This window comes from Pinus tabuliformis, chromosome 8 (genome assembly GCF_031772625.1).
Source record: "Pinus tabuliformis cultivar Carrire ecotype Pingquan chromosome 8, CPIR1, whole genome shotgun sequence".
NCBI lineage: Eukaryota > Viridiplantae > Streptophyta > Pinopsida > Pinales > Pinaceae > Pinus > Pinus tabuliformis.
In genome coordinates this window covers 902,093,981-902,108,896 of record NC_142294.1, presented here as the reverse complement: position 1 = coordinate 902,108,896, position 14,916 = coordinate 902,093,981, and positions in this window count along the sequence as shown.

The window sequence follows — 14,916 nt, the reverse complement described above, 5'->3', positions numbered from 1 at the left end:
CCGAGGTTTACTGTTTTTAATACGTGTATATCTACTATCATTCCCAATGAGGAAGGATTGATTACCTCACTGGTTCAGATATGATCTTGTGCTTGACTCCTTTAACAGGAGCTTCCTAGAGCATAGATGGAACAATTGGAATTTATTTCCTACCGCAAGATATAGCTACTTGTTTGTTTTAACTATCTTGGAGAGTTAATTACTCCCTACTCCAAGATACTAGCCTAAGCTATGTTGGTGATAAGAGCCCTAGAAATAAAAATATTGCTAGATCAATTTTACTTTAAGCGTTATTTTTATTGGTTGTTTCTTAAGTCAAAAGGTATGGAGATGAAACTTTATGGTGTGAAGACTCGACTCCAAAACACTAAAAATGCACCTAAGATGATAAACAATTATTTTTCTTCAATGAATTTCTAGCTAAAGAAAGAGTTGAGAATGCAATTATTTGAAAAACAAATCTTTCTTCAACATATAAATGAAAAGAAAAAACTTTTTGTCTTTTTCAATGAACTCAAAACGAGACTACTAATTATGCTCACGAAAAAATCCTTTTGCTTTTTCAACACTTAAAAACTACAAAAACAAATTCTTTCAAAAGAGATTCTAAAATTTCTAGAAAACACTCAAAACTATGAAAAACTGAGCTTGAGATCTAAAAAATTTCTAAAAACCTAATTGAAGTAAAAGCTTTAAAAAATTTATTTTTGAGGACGTTTTACTTAGTTATTCAGCAAACTAAGGACTAATTTGTTCAGAATAACAAATTAATCAAAAAACACCCAGCTATGTTTTCTTTTTAAAAATGAAATTCAAAAGTTTCAAACAAGTTCTTTCAAAGAGAAAATGAGATCTATTCCTCACCAAGGGAAGATTTCACAAATCAGTCAGACTCGTCAAGAAGACCAAAAAGACCAGGGTAATCTAAGGTTTCTTAGGCTTATAATATCTGAGTTACTACAAAGACCAAGTGAAAATCAAACCAGGCACGTAAAACTTCTAGAAAATCACCTAAAACCAAAATACCAATGGAACTCACTTATAAGAAATTTCTGACAGGACACATGCAGATCTGGGCAGAGGCTAAAAAACATAAATAAATCCTAAGCTTAATTGGACAAAAACAATTTAGGTTTTTAAAAATGTTTGACAAGGTCCGCAGGCTTCCGATTAACCAGATGCGGTACCGCTCTGTTTCGTAAAGTAATAGTGCGGGGATGTCTGCGTTGTGTTACAAACAGAATGTGCGGTCCTCTTTCAAAATTTCGGAAAAAAGAAAATATATTCCAGATCTTAAAAACTACCAAATCCCACACACATCAAGCAAAAACCAGAAACAAAGATAAGTTTCTCAAGTCAAAGTGAAAGGAAAGGAAAAAAACCAAAATTCAAGTCCCCAGCATGGTCGCCAATTTTTCGGCTGGATAAATCATTCTTGCGGACAAGACAAATCTCCCTAGTATCAACAGATATCTAGTGACACATAGAAAAAGCAAATATATCTTTCTCTAAATATATTGCGATTTATAAATAAAAACCAAGAGGTGTTTTAGACCCTACCTTAAGTCCAAACGCTAGTTTGTGGCAGCCACGCTTCGGCCGTCCAAATGAGTTTCCTTTTGAGAACCTGCAAACACAAACAAGCATACATCAAATAACACCTGCATAGCTAATATAATAAGTCATATTCATCATGGTGATCAAGGAATCCATGAAATAAACCATAAAACACAACTTATTGAGAAAAATAAACTTGATTGTATTAACTTTGAACAAAGAAGAACTTTACAACCTTTGGTGCCTTGATGTTGTACAAGCTCCTCCCAGGGTCCAAGCAAGAATCTTCTCTACTTTGACAAGCCTCACACTCTTCCCAATGAGATCAACAAAGGTATGTAATCTCTCCTCTCAAGCTCAATTAGGAAGACTAAATTCCAACAGCATTTACCCTAAAAAATATTTTGCTTTCAACCTCTCCAGTAACCGGCCCAATGCCTCATTTTATAGTGCAAAGGAGGAGGTTATAGGTCCACCTATGAAGGGATAGAGTCCTCCTTCAAAGGGATAAGCTCCTCACATCAAAGGGTTAGCTCCTTAAGGTATGGGATGCATGAACCTCAAAGGAGCGAACTTGCTACCTCAATATTCCCTATAAAAGCTTCCAAAAATAACCCAAAATGAGTTTTTAGGAATGTACTTGCGCCTTTTTGACATTTACAGGGGTCCGCACCCATTTACACAGAGACAGAGCGGTCAGGTACGTAGGGGACATGACCAGTAGGTGCGGGACCGTAGGTAATGTTAAGAGAAAGTGCAGAACCAGAGTTTTAGAGATTTTTAAGGGCTTTCTCTTATTTTTCAAGGCTTGACATGAAGAACTGAGGTTTAAGACTTGCAAAGGAGGAAAGTATGAGTGGTGATAGACTCACATTGATTGCAAAATGTCATGGTGACAATATTTTGTGCAACAGATTGCCCCCTAAAGTGCGAAGTCTATAATAGATGAGGATTTCATTTGTCATCTAAGAAGATTGAAGTACTTTATCATTTGAAAGATCATCCTATGGATGCCCTAGTTGGAACTTGTAAAAAAATTCAATACAAAATATATATATATGTGAACATATCATCACTGAGGTAGGCATTCCCATACTCAGATCAAAACTGACTAGAAAACTAACTAAACTGCTTTGATATAGGAATGATTTTGTAATACATCAAAAGTATAGATATATGTAGACACAGTATGGATGCAGCCATCTATTTATGAATAGTCCACTGTATAATGAATAACAAAATTCCTCACAGCCTAGATGGTAGAAACTAGATCTAGGGTCTTGATTTCTGCTTCCTGAACTAGTACGATTCTATCCATGTGAATGAATGTGTCGAAGTCGAACATGGTAGAAACCACTTGATTACCAGTGAATGATGTAAACTATTAACAAGTGTGAGGGAAACCACCAGTAATGTCAATGGCCCTCAAAGTACTCAGTACAATCCATGAAATGTGAATAGATGAGCTGATGTTTAACATGTTATAGAATCCTTTGATCAAAGGTCAATGATGCAACCTGTTGTCGAAGGCGAGAAACCTGCCATTGAGGCATGCAGATTCCAAGGTACTAACGATTTCTAGATCATCTTTCTAGATAGTGAGCTGAAGTCGATAGAAAGCGATCCATCGTAGGCAAGCCTACAACACGAAATCATAGATCAAGTTTGAAGAAATATATTTTGCAAGGACTAACTCAGGGTTGGTCAAGATGGATGACAGATATTTTGTAGATGAATGGTTTATTTGAACTGACCTATTGAACACATAACAACACTGCAGATGGTTTGGTGACAATTGACCCAAAGCTAATACCCAGAAACCGGCTGAAGACTTTCAATATGGTTTGATTAGCTTTTAGTCAAAGGATTTCCCAACCTAGGTGAATAAAAAGTGTCATGCTCAAGAGTGGTTGAATGCTTTTCTAAGACACAAAGTATAACAAACAGGTTCATTTCTCTCTCTTTTCCCCCACCATTTCTGGCAAGTACCTCTTTATTTTTGACAAGGTTGAGGAGGATAACATTTGCTTGGTTATAAGGTCATCTCCAACTTAGTTTAAAATTCGAACCCTAAGAAGGAGTGGTTCATTCCTGTTTGAAATTGAACAGGTCCTTTACTGTTAAATTTTAACAAGTCCGGTATAGGAGAAACTCAGCGTTTTTCAATTTTAGGGAGTCAGAAGAAAAACTTAAGAAAAATCCATGGTTGTCCTTTTTCGTAAATTTATGTCTCCCAAGCCCAAAAAGGTATAAAACAATACTTGAGAGAACCGCTTGACCATTATGATCAAGGAGTACTTTTCATAATTAGTGTCTCTGATCTGAAAAAGTAAAAAGCTATCAACGACACATCGTGTTATTACCAGTATCGAACTTGAAACGACAAAAGTTTGGCAATCTTTTCATGTTTATACGGTCAGAAAAGAGCTCTAAGTGGACTGTCCTTTTAGTTACGTTTTAACGAGTTTAAAAAGAAAAACTCGGCAATCTTTTCATATTTTGCGAGTTAGAAAAGAGCTTACAGAGGACTCCAATGTTTTTGTTGAAAATGATCAATTTCTCCTGAAAAATCCAATGTTCTACATAAAAACTCAAACATTACTCATACTTGTTTAAAATAAATAAAAATGCATTGAAAAGTTACATTTTTAAAGTGAAAAATAAACAAATTAAAAATTCAAGGGCTTTTGTAAATTCATTTTTACCGTTTGACTTCAGAGTGAGAAAATAGAGCTTTTGGGTAAGAAACTTCCTATGAAGATTGCGAAAAATACGTCTGTTGGAATAAAAAACCGTCAGTTGCAGGTAATCCACATCACTTTAATCTTGCATTTCAACCATTTAAAATTTGTTTTTAGGCTTCCATTTTGATTTTTTAAGGAAAAATTAGTTTACAAAAGCGCTCGCGGGGGTCCGCAGGCGCAACATGCAAAACCTGCGGACCTCGACTTTTTCTGACAAAGGAAAGAGCTAGGGGCCCGCACCTACTGCTTTGGAAGAGTGCGGACCTATGCACTGTTCCTAACTGGACGGTGTGGACCCCGCGAAATAGGTTTTAAAACTTGAATTTTTTCCTTTTCCACCCAAATTTTTTTGAACTAAAATGTTCTAATCCGCCATTTTTGCAATGTAGGATATACACAATGCTCATTTGGTGGGAACAAGAGCACGACGATGTGGATCTAGCCACATTAGTTCATCCACCTTCCATTCAGGCATTAAAAGCATGCGGGTTATATAAATTCTGGGCCATACCTGGCATGAGGGCCCAAGTAAACTTTTTGCAGTGGTTGGTGGACAGATGGAATATACAGGACCAGTGCTTCATTATTGGTGGCCACCGGCTTGAAATCGAGCTAGACGACCTTTACTTCTTGACTGGTTTGTCCAAGAGAGGTGAATGATTATCTCTATTCGGGACTAGGTCAGGTGGTCAGTCTGTCGATAGTCTCCTACTAGAGTTTTGTAATGACCAAACAAAGGACAAAGGGATTGATATCAAAACTATCTCCCTTCCTGAACTTAAAGTGATTGCATTTACTGTCACCAGACTCTGTGGAAGCGCAGCACTGCATGTAGCTACCGGATCCCAAATGCGAATGGCAGTAGACTGTTATCGAGGCACCATCTTCAACTAGTGCGAAGCTGTGTTGGCAAATGTAAAAGGCCAACTAACTAGAGCAAGGAATGGACAGCTAAAAAAATTTGGATATGGTTTCCTAGTTGTGATCTTTGGTCTAGAGAGGGTCCCAATGTTGGTCCCACAGCAACTTTTCGTTGGAGTTGGACTTCCCCAAGAGCCTAAGCTCGTGTGATGGGTTACAGTTATGGCCCATCATCCCGAGGAGGGTTCGGAGGTTGTTCGATTTCCGCCAGAGTATTTTCGTTGGTTAGAGAACCAAATTTTATTGATTCAGGATTTTCCTTATGCTGGGATGGTTTATCATGGTGACCCAGACATGACTCTTCCACCAGGAGAGTAGTGGGATGATTCAGGTAAAATCATTCTCAACATTTTCTAAGTTTTAACTAATTTTTTTTTTTAAACATACAAAAACTGACAATAAAAGTTTCAAATGCAAATGTGGGTCCACGGCGACCAGTCGCTCTCCAGCACTATGAGAGGAGACACCCAACTGTAGCAGTACCGACCCCACAGGACGAATCTACAGAGATCCTGACCGAATTGGAAAATCATCTAGAGTGTTTGACAACAGATATTCCAGAGACTAGCATAGATGAAATTCCTCTTAGGTTACAGCGCTATGTGATTGGGGTCCCAGGGTCTTTTAGGAGGTTCCTTTGTAGGGTGGCCCGAGCAGTGGTTTCTTATCGTGATCATCACCAGTGATAGGATGATCGCCTTTTGTAGACTCACACGACATTTTTGCTTTTTGTACTATCATTTTTGCCAATCATAAGGTGTTTTTCAACCTATGATCGAAGACGATGTATATTTGACACACTTCTATGCTATCCTATATCACTATTCTGGCTATCTTGTATAGCATGTTATGGAATGTTTTTTAAATTTACTGTTTGATTATTGCAAATGTCTATTTAACATTCGAGAAGCAATTGCATGTGCTAATGTATTTAAATATCTCAGAATATGCTGATATTCAATGTAGTCAAATTCACGTTCCAAGAGACGAACTCTAAAAAATAATCTTAATAACACTAGACTTCTAATGGCATAAACTCTATTAAGATGCAATACAACGAGTTTAGAATCTAACCTAATAATCAAACTCTGAATCCCAAATGAGATGGATTCAGATAATAACTCAATCACTACACTATACTCTGCAATGTTGTTCATTGTTTGACCGAGGCTTACCCCATGGATAGATACCAACTCATCAGAGGGTGAATAGATAACCCAAGCTGCGGAAGAAATGTTCTGTGTATTACGACAAGTGCCATCAGCGAAACCAATGTATGTTTGAAGAGATGTCGACATCTACAATATCAAGAGTAAAATCAAGATAAGCAGGAATAATGATAAAAACGCTTTCTAAACTAAGCACACTTTTCTAATCTAAAACACACCAGCTAGAAAGAAACTAATCTAACAAAAATCTCCACACCCAAATTTAAGCATAATATCTCTTCAAATAAAGACCATTTCTGGGTTTACCCAAAGAGACACCGTCAAAATCTACCAATTCATAGGCCCCTTTTGCTAGCTTTCGCTTAACAACATAAGGACCATCCCACATAGGTACGAATTTTCCAGCCCCTAGCTTATTGTTTGCTTGATCGTATAGTATGACTACGTCTCCTTCCGAAAAATTACAAGGTGTAACATTTTGATCGTACTGAGCTTTAATTCGTTTGGCATGAGTTTCGATTGCTAGTGCAGCATCACGTCGATTCTCATCTAGCTGAGCTAAGTACAATAAACGTTTCTCCTCTTCAGAAGTAGCTGGAAGTAACTCTATGGCTATTTGCAATGACTGGATTTCGCATTCAATGGGTAACACAACTTCCAAATTGTAAACTAGTTGGAAAGGAGTGAAACTAGTTGATGTTTTTACTGAGGTTCGATACGCCCAAAGCGCTGAAAATAACATGTTATGCCAATTCGACCTATGAATACAAATGATTCATCGGATCATAATGACTAGAACTTTGTTGATGGCTTCAACCAGACCATTAGCCTATGGGTAATATGGAGTAGAACTATCGTGACGCAGGCCAAGTTGATTTGTTAGTTCAGTCATCAAGATGTTTCGAAAATGACTCCCATGATTAGTGATAGTTGCTTGTGGAACACCGAATCTAGTAATTATATGATTGAAAATGAAAATTACAGCAGTTTTGCCATCTTCCAAAAATGTAGGCATCGCCTCAGCCCACTTGGCAAAATAATCTACTGCAAGGATGATATACGCATTCCCCCCGGCTGAGTGAGGGTTACATGTAATAAATTAGATACCCCATTTTGCAAAAGGGCCAACGACAATTATAGGGTGGAGAGGAGCAGGTGGAGCACACATATTTCGAACAAAAATTTGACAATTGTGGCATTTTTGGACCGCATAGATACAATCCTTAAATAAAGACGGCCAGAAGTAGCCAGCGCACAGTATCTTTTGGGCTGTGGCATACCCAGACATATGACTACCACATGCTCCAGAGTGGCAGTCATTTAGAACCTTTTCAACTTCTTCATGAGTTAAACAATGTCGGAAAACAAAGTCCACCCCACGACGATAGAGTGTATCTCCAATAATTTTATATTGTTGGGATTGGAAACGTATTTTCCGTCGCTGAGATCGTGAAATTTTAGGCCAAAAAGATTGTGTTTGGAGATAAAGTATGATATCTCCATACCATGGATCAAGAAACTGATATGAAAAAAGGATTCGTTCGCAATGGGCTCCTCTGCCACAGTTTCAGTATCAGCACGCGTGAAATCACACATCAATTTCGCAAAAACTAAATATTTCTTTGACTTGGATTTTTAAAATTCCAAGTCAAATTCCTACAGGATAACAATCCATTTGGAATACTTGTCCCCTAGCAATTGTTTGGTCACAATATAGATCATAGGGTTACAGTCAGAAATTACGGTAGTTTTGCCTAGTAAGATGTAATGACGAAATCTTTGGATAGCTGGAACAACTACCAAGGCCAATTTCTCCACATGCGAATATTTTAGCTCAGTCGGATTCAATGTTTGACTAAGATAGTAAATCACATGTTCACTATTGTATTCATATTCCTGAACTAACACCACCCAATGGTGGAATGAGAAGCGGCGAGGTACAAGAAATAATCTTGGTTGTAGTTGGGAGAATGCAATAACAGTGCATGGGTCAACGCGTGTTTAAGTGCATCAAAAGATTTGTTAGCTATCTCATCCCAAAAGAATGGAGTATTCTATTTCAACAACTTGGTAAAACCCTTTGTTATCTCGACATAGTTAGGATGAAATGACGTAAAAAGTTTGCTTTCCCTTGCAAACTTTGGAGTTGGTGAAGAGTCGAAGGAGGAGGCAATTTGACAATAGCTTCAACCTTCGAGGGATCAACACAAATGCTGGCTTGTGAAACAACAAATCCCAGTAAACGACCCGTTTCTATACAGAGAACACATTTGTGTGGATTCAACCTAATCCGATAATGCCTACATCTCATAAAGATTTCTTGTAAATGAGTGAGATGATCGGCTCTACGTAATGAATGGGTAGGTAAATCATCGAGATAAGGCTGCACAATGTGCTTGATGTCATGAAACGCGTAAGACATAGCTCTTTGAAAATTTGCTCCGGTGTTCTTCAATCCAAAAGGCAATTTGCAGTAAGCAAACGTCGCCCATGGACAAATGAAAGTCGTTTTTGGTTGATCAGCAGGTAGTATATTGATTTGATTATAACCGGAAAAAGCATCCATAAAGGAGAATATTTCACTGCCGGCACAATCATCAATGATTTGATCGATATAGGGGGTTGGGTAATTGTCTTTGGGACAAGCTCGAATAATATCCCTATAATCGATACATATTCTTATCTTTCCTTTTTTTTTGTTAACAGGAACAATATTCGATACCTAATCCATTAAGGGAATTGGATAAATGAAACCTGCTTGAAGTAATTTCTCAACTTCTGCTTTAATAGCAACAACTTTTCACGAGTGGATCTGACGCAAACGTTGTCGGACAGGTTTAGCATCCGGGTAAGTTTTGATTTCATGAACAACAATTGCTGGATCAATTCCTAGCATTTTTTCATATGACCAGGCAAACGGGTCGTGAAATTCTTGAAATAGGGCCTTATAAGTTTGAAGTTCATTTTCCATATAGGACGCACCTATATGAATGTTTTCAACAATTCCAGGTTTAACTGAAATGTCAATAGGAACTGTTCAAGAAATATTTCCCAAATTTAACTCAAAATCAGGATTTTGCAATGGATTCTGTGGTTCTTTGACATAATCAGTAGTAAAAATAGATGAAAAATCATTCTCAAAATGATCAAGCTCAGGTAAGAACGAAGATCGATGATGAAGATCTTCCCATGGTAAATCATCAACAGACAAAATTTCACGAATCTGCTCATTAGTATGAACAAGCTCAAAAAAAGTTGTTGAATCTGAGTTTGATGTTGAAAGTGATTCTTCATGGACCACATTCATTAGATCAATTTCGGTTGAACAAGGGTCGGAAAACGACTGTACAGCCTGATACACAATTTCATAGGGACTCAAAGGCATCGCATCACCAAATGAATCCACCTCAGATTCGGAAGGTACGATCCAAGGATCATCCAAAACAATAGTGTTTGATGAGATCATATGAATGGTTGCAGTAGAAGGAAATACGTTAGGAGGAGGAAAAGAAAAAGTTCCTAGTAAACCAGAATCTTTAACCAATCCTACTCCAACATCCTTGTAAGGGATAGTTGTTTTACCGACATGTTGAATACTTTCAGAAGAGGCTGGGTCGGATGAAAAGTATGTCAGCTGGTCTATGGTTACGATCTTTCCATTATGAGGGAACTTTATAAGCCGAAAGACCGATGAAACAACAACAATCATACCATAATTCCAGCTACGACCCAAGAGAAGGTTGTAATCTAGAGGGGCATCAACCACTTCCATATCTAGATTAACAATTTTGCCTTCAACCCCTATAGGTAAATCCTGTAGAATGTCAAAAGGATGGAACCCGCAGCCATAAAAAGCCTTTAGAATCGTCGGGGATTGATTGAGTGTAGGAGAACCAAGTGATCTCCAACACTGGATCGACATAATACACGTAGAAGCTCCCTCATCAATTACAGTCCTAAAGCAAGGTCTGTTTTTTACTAACATTGGAATCTAGAAAGCCATTTGATGAGGTAGGTGAGGTGTACTATTTTCTAAATCGAAGATTATAAGGTTTGAGTCCTGAATATCAACAATTCCTATAGCTGACAATAGCAATTTACGTTGTGCTGGGCATGACTGCAACACCTCCAAAGCTAACATTGCTGAAGGGGAAATAGCTAAATCTTAAACAATGTTATAATTCTGAGCAGCTCTCGCATGCAGATTGAAAGTTGACTTCCGAAGTATACCTTTAGCAGGCAGTTTGATTCCTAAGTCTGGGTTAGTTTTCTCGATTAGTAGCGGATTAGAACCAAGAGTTGAAGTTGATGGGTTTGAATTAGAAGATTCCGCTTCCTTACCACCAATAGGAATTTTACTTCCATAATCTTACGATTGCGTCGCAATCCTAACATGGGACATCATCATTATGGGTTCTTCTGAGGCATTTGAGGAAGAACCGATCATCTTACTATCTTGACTAGGAAAAGGATCCTTCAAGATAGCACGCATTAGAGAACCTTCGATGATTTTCGCAACCTCAGCGCGATGTGGGCAGTCTCTTGTAAAATGTTCTTCATAAAAAATGAGACAAGGATAGTGAGGTTTACGTTTCTCATTAGTAGATTCAGTTTTATCTGATTTTTATTTCGAATTTTGTTTATTTTTCTTCTTCCCCTTCTTTTTACCACTGGATTTTGATTTGGCCGTAGATGATTCTACGACATGAATATCGGCAGGAATTTCGGTGGAAGAGTCTCCTATCAGGGAATCTAGTAAAGTTATAATAGGAGAAGAATTCTTTGAATATTTATTCTTACTTTTGGTGTTAACTGAACCAATCATACGATCAGCGGCATGAGACCCTGAAGGAGCTACAGTTATTTGATTTTGTTTCGGAAGGTCGGGGATTTTTTGTGTGTAAAGTACCCGACTGCGTATAAATGAGGTCAAGGTACTGATCTTGAGCAATTAATTTTTCTTCAGTAACAACTCCTGCCTTAGCTACATCCTCAATGATTTTAGGTAATAATGATTTAACAAACCATTCTGCTAAAATTTGATCCGGAATAAAAACTTTCACTAAACGCCGTTGACGTCGCCATTCATGAATATGATCTGAAATATAATTGGACGTTGACTCTTTTAATGAAGTTAACAATTTCGTGCCATTGTCATATCTGACGGGCAACTGAAAATGAGTTAAGAATGAAGTAGCTAGCTGACTAAAGTTATAAAAAGAGGCTCGCGGTAAATCAATGTACGACTTGGCCGCAAGACCAATCGGAGTGCATTGAAAAAGACGTAAATGAATTGAATCATCTATAGTGGAGTTAGATGCACACCAGAGGTGATAAGTCATCACATGGTTTGACGGATCCTCTCCTGATTTACCTTCAAACTTTGGGATATCACTGGGCAACTTATTCGGCATTGGCAGCCAAAACGGAAGATAATTAATTGGATCGTTCTTAAGGCATGACAAATCAGGCAAGTCCAAAGTTGCAATGAATGGTAACTGACGGTTAGGGTCTCTAAAACCCTGGGTCATAAGGCCAGCCCCAGGAGGAGGATATCCCGGATAACTTGGAATTGGAATTACATTTGGAATATTATATCCTCCCGGAAAACTAGGATTAACCGGACCATACTGGGGTTGTTGAGGTTGCTGATAAGTGTATCCAGGGTATGGTTGATACTGGTAAATTGGGCTTTGAAAAGAAAGACTGAATTGGTACTGTCCCTGGTACGGTTGATAGGTGAATTGTGGTTGACTTGTGATAATCGTACTTGGACTAGGTTGTCTTACAGGTATTTGAACCAAAGTCTGAATTGTGGGTCCTGACTGAGGTAAAGATGCTTGAGAAGTTGATGCAGGAACAATAGAAACCGAAGTTGTTGATACTCCAGAAGTAGGTGGGGTAGATTGAACGGAAGCTGTAGTAGCTGCAGCAGTCGTTTGAGGCGGAGTTCGAGGCAAACTAGGCCTAGACTAGTGAGCTACACCAGGTGCAGAAGTTTCAATAGTAGGCTGGATAGGTTGCTGGGTTGAACCAAAAACCAAAGGTTGCCCAGATTGAGATGACAACTGCACATTCAGTTGCAAAATCTGTTGATTTTGAGATGGATTCCACACCATGTTCATTCTGGGGTATGGACCCATAGTAGGTTGAACATATTGAGACCGTAATCGGGTTGAACGTAGGGTTGATAATTCAAAGGTACATTTCCAGCTCCTTATACAGATGATTGACCAGAAGGTGGTTGGAAACCTTGGGTTGGGTACTGACCTTGAGGTTGATAACCCTGAGGCACGTACTGAAACTGGGGTTGACCTTGAGGTATATATTGATACTGGGGTTGACCTTGAGGTATGTATTGAGTCTGGGGTTGACCTTGAGGAATGTACTATCCTCAAGGTGTGTACTGTCCTTGAGGTTTCCCCCTAGGCGATAACTGACTACCTTGAGGTTGCCCCCCAAGGGATAATTGAGTACGTTGAGGTTGCCCCCCTGGCGGTAACTAACTACCTTGAGGTTGCGGATTTGGAATAGTACCAAACATCATAAGAATTTCTTCTACACTCAACGGTTTAGTTCCGTTATTACCAGTTGATAGCCCATGTTCAATGGGTTGAGGAGATGCTCTTGAAAAATTACCAGTGACTGACTGATACCCAGAAGGAACAGAAGGACCGCCATATAAAAATGTTTCTGGTGATTGGGAAAACATGGATGACTATCTCAACATATTCAAAGGAGGATAATAACCTCTAGGTCTTGGATGAAAAGGAGTTTGAGGTGGTGAAAAAATTAGACTTGGATTTTCTAAAAAGTTGGTCGACGAGACGTACCAAGCGTCCCTCCTAGGTGGACTGTAAAAGATTGATTCACGCTCCCTAAGTTCTAAAGTTGGTTGATTTTCAGGGAGAGACATATCTTCTTCCGGACTAACAAGTTATTCAATAGAAATGAGTCCTGAAGGAAGATTTTGGGTAATGATCCTTCCTACCCTGGGTGAACCAGGACCACTGGAAGTGGGAGAAGCAAATCCTGAGGATGGAGTGGCAGCAGGTTCAGTTTCAGGCTCAGAAATTTCAGGTTCTTCAGCTAATCCACTAGTAGAAGAAACACTACCAGTAACTTCAGAAAATGAAATTGGTTCAGAAATATACTCTATTGCTTGAACTTGATAATTAGGATGAACAACTAAATAAGATTCTCTATCTTCTGGTGACCCAACTCTACTGTCACTAGGAGTTATAAGAGCTCGTAGCCCTTCAAGCTGGCTTGGTGAATACTCAGGAAGCTGCCCCCGAAGTCCACGTGATTGTCTCAGTAATTCAGCCACGATTAAATATTTTAATTACTTCACATGCAAAAAAATAAAAATCTCAATAAAACCACCTAAAATCTCTAAAGAACCAAAAGATTTGAATCACACGCCTAAAACAAATCTAGGAGTTCAAACCACACACAAACAGTAACTTTCCGTACCAAAAACACTAGTTGGTGATGAAATCCAACGTCGTTGAATTCAATACAGAAAGGGCAGTTGGAACAGTTACCCCGACAACCTGCTTAATGAAACAAACTGGCACAAGTTTCTTCACTAAAGTATCTCGAGTGAAGAGAACCCCAGAGAGTTTAAGTGAGTCTAGTCGATGTCTGCTCCAGGTATAGCGGGATCTTCCCTCCACCATCACCTTAGGAAAGAATCCTATAGATAATAGCCACTAAGGTTACCAACAAAAACAAATATACCTGGGGGAACAGTCTGTGATCCGATAGACATGCAAGAGTAGAGTAACAAAGCTCAATCCCCTTGAAGGCTCCTTGACATAATCCAAGGTTTACCAATAAGTAACCCCAGGCTCCTTGACAACGGTCAATGCGAGGTTTACCGTTTTTAATACGTGTATATCTACTATCGTTCCCAATGAGGAAGGATTGATCACCTCACTGGTTTGGATATGATCTTGTGCTTGACTCCTTTAAGAGGAGCTTCCCAGAGCATAGATGGAACAATTGGAATTTATTTCCTATCGCAAGATATAGCTACTTGTTTGTTTTAACTATCTTGGAGAGTTAATTACTCCCTACTCCAAGATACTAGCCTAAGCTATGTTGGTGATAAGAGCCCTAGAAATAAAAAGATTTCTAGATCAATTTTACTTTAAACGTTATTTTTATTGGTTGTTTATTAAGTCAAAAGGTATGGAGATGAAACTTTATGGTGTGAAAACTCGACTCCAAAACACTAAAAATGCACCTAAGATGATAAACAATTCTTTTTCTTCAATGAATTTCTAGCTAAAGAAAGAGTTGAGAATGTAATTCTTTGAAAAACAAATCTTTCTTCAACATATAAATGAAAAGAAAAAACTTTTTGTCTTTTTCAATGAACTCAAAACGAGACTACTAATTATGCTCATGAAAAAATCCTTTTGCTTTTTCAACACTCAAAAACTAAAAAAACAAATTCTTTCAAAAGAGATTCTAAAATTTCTAGAAAACACTCAAAACTATGAAAAACTAAGCTTGAG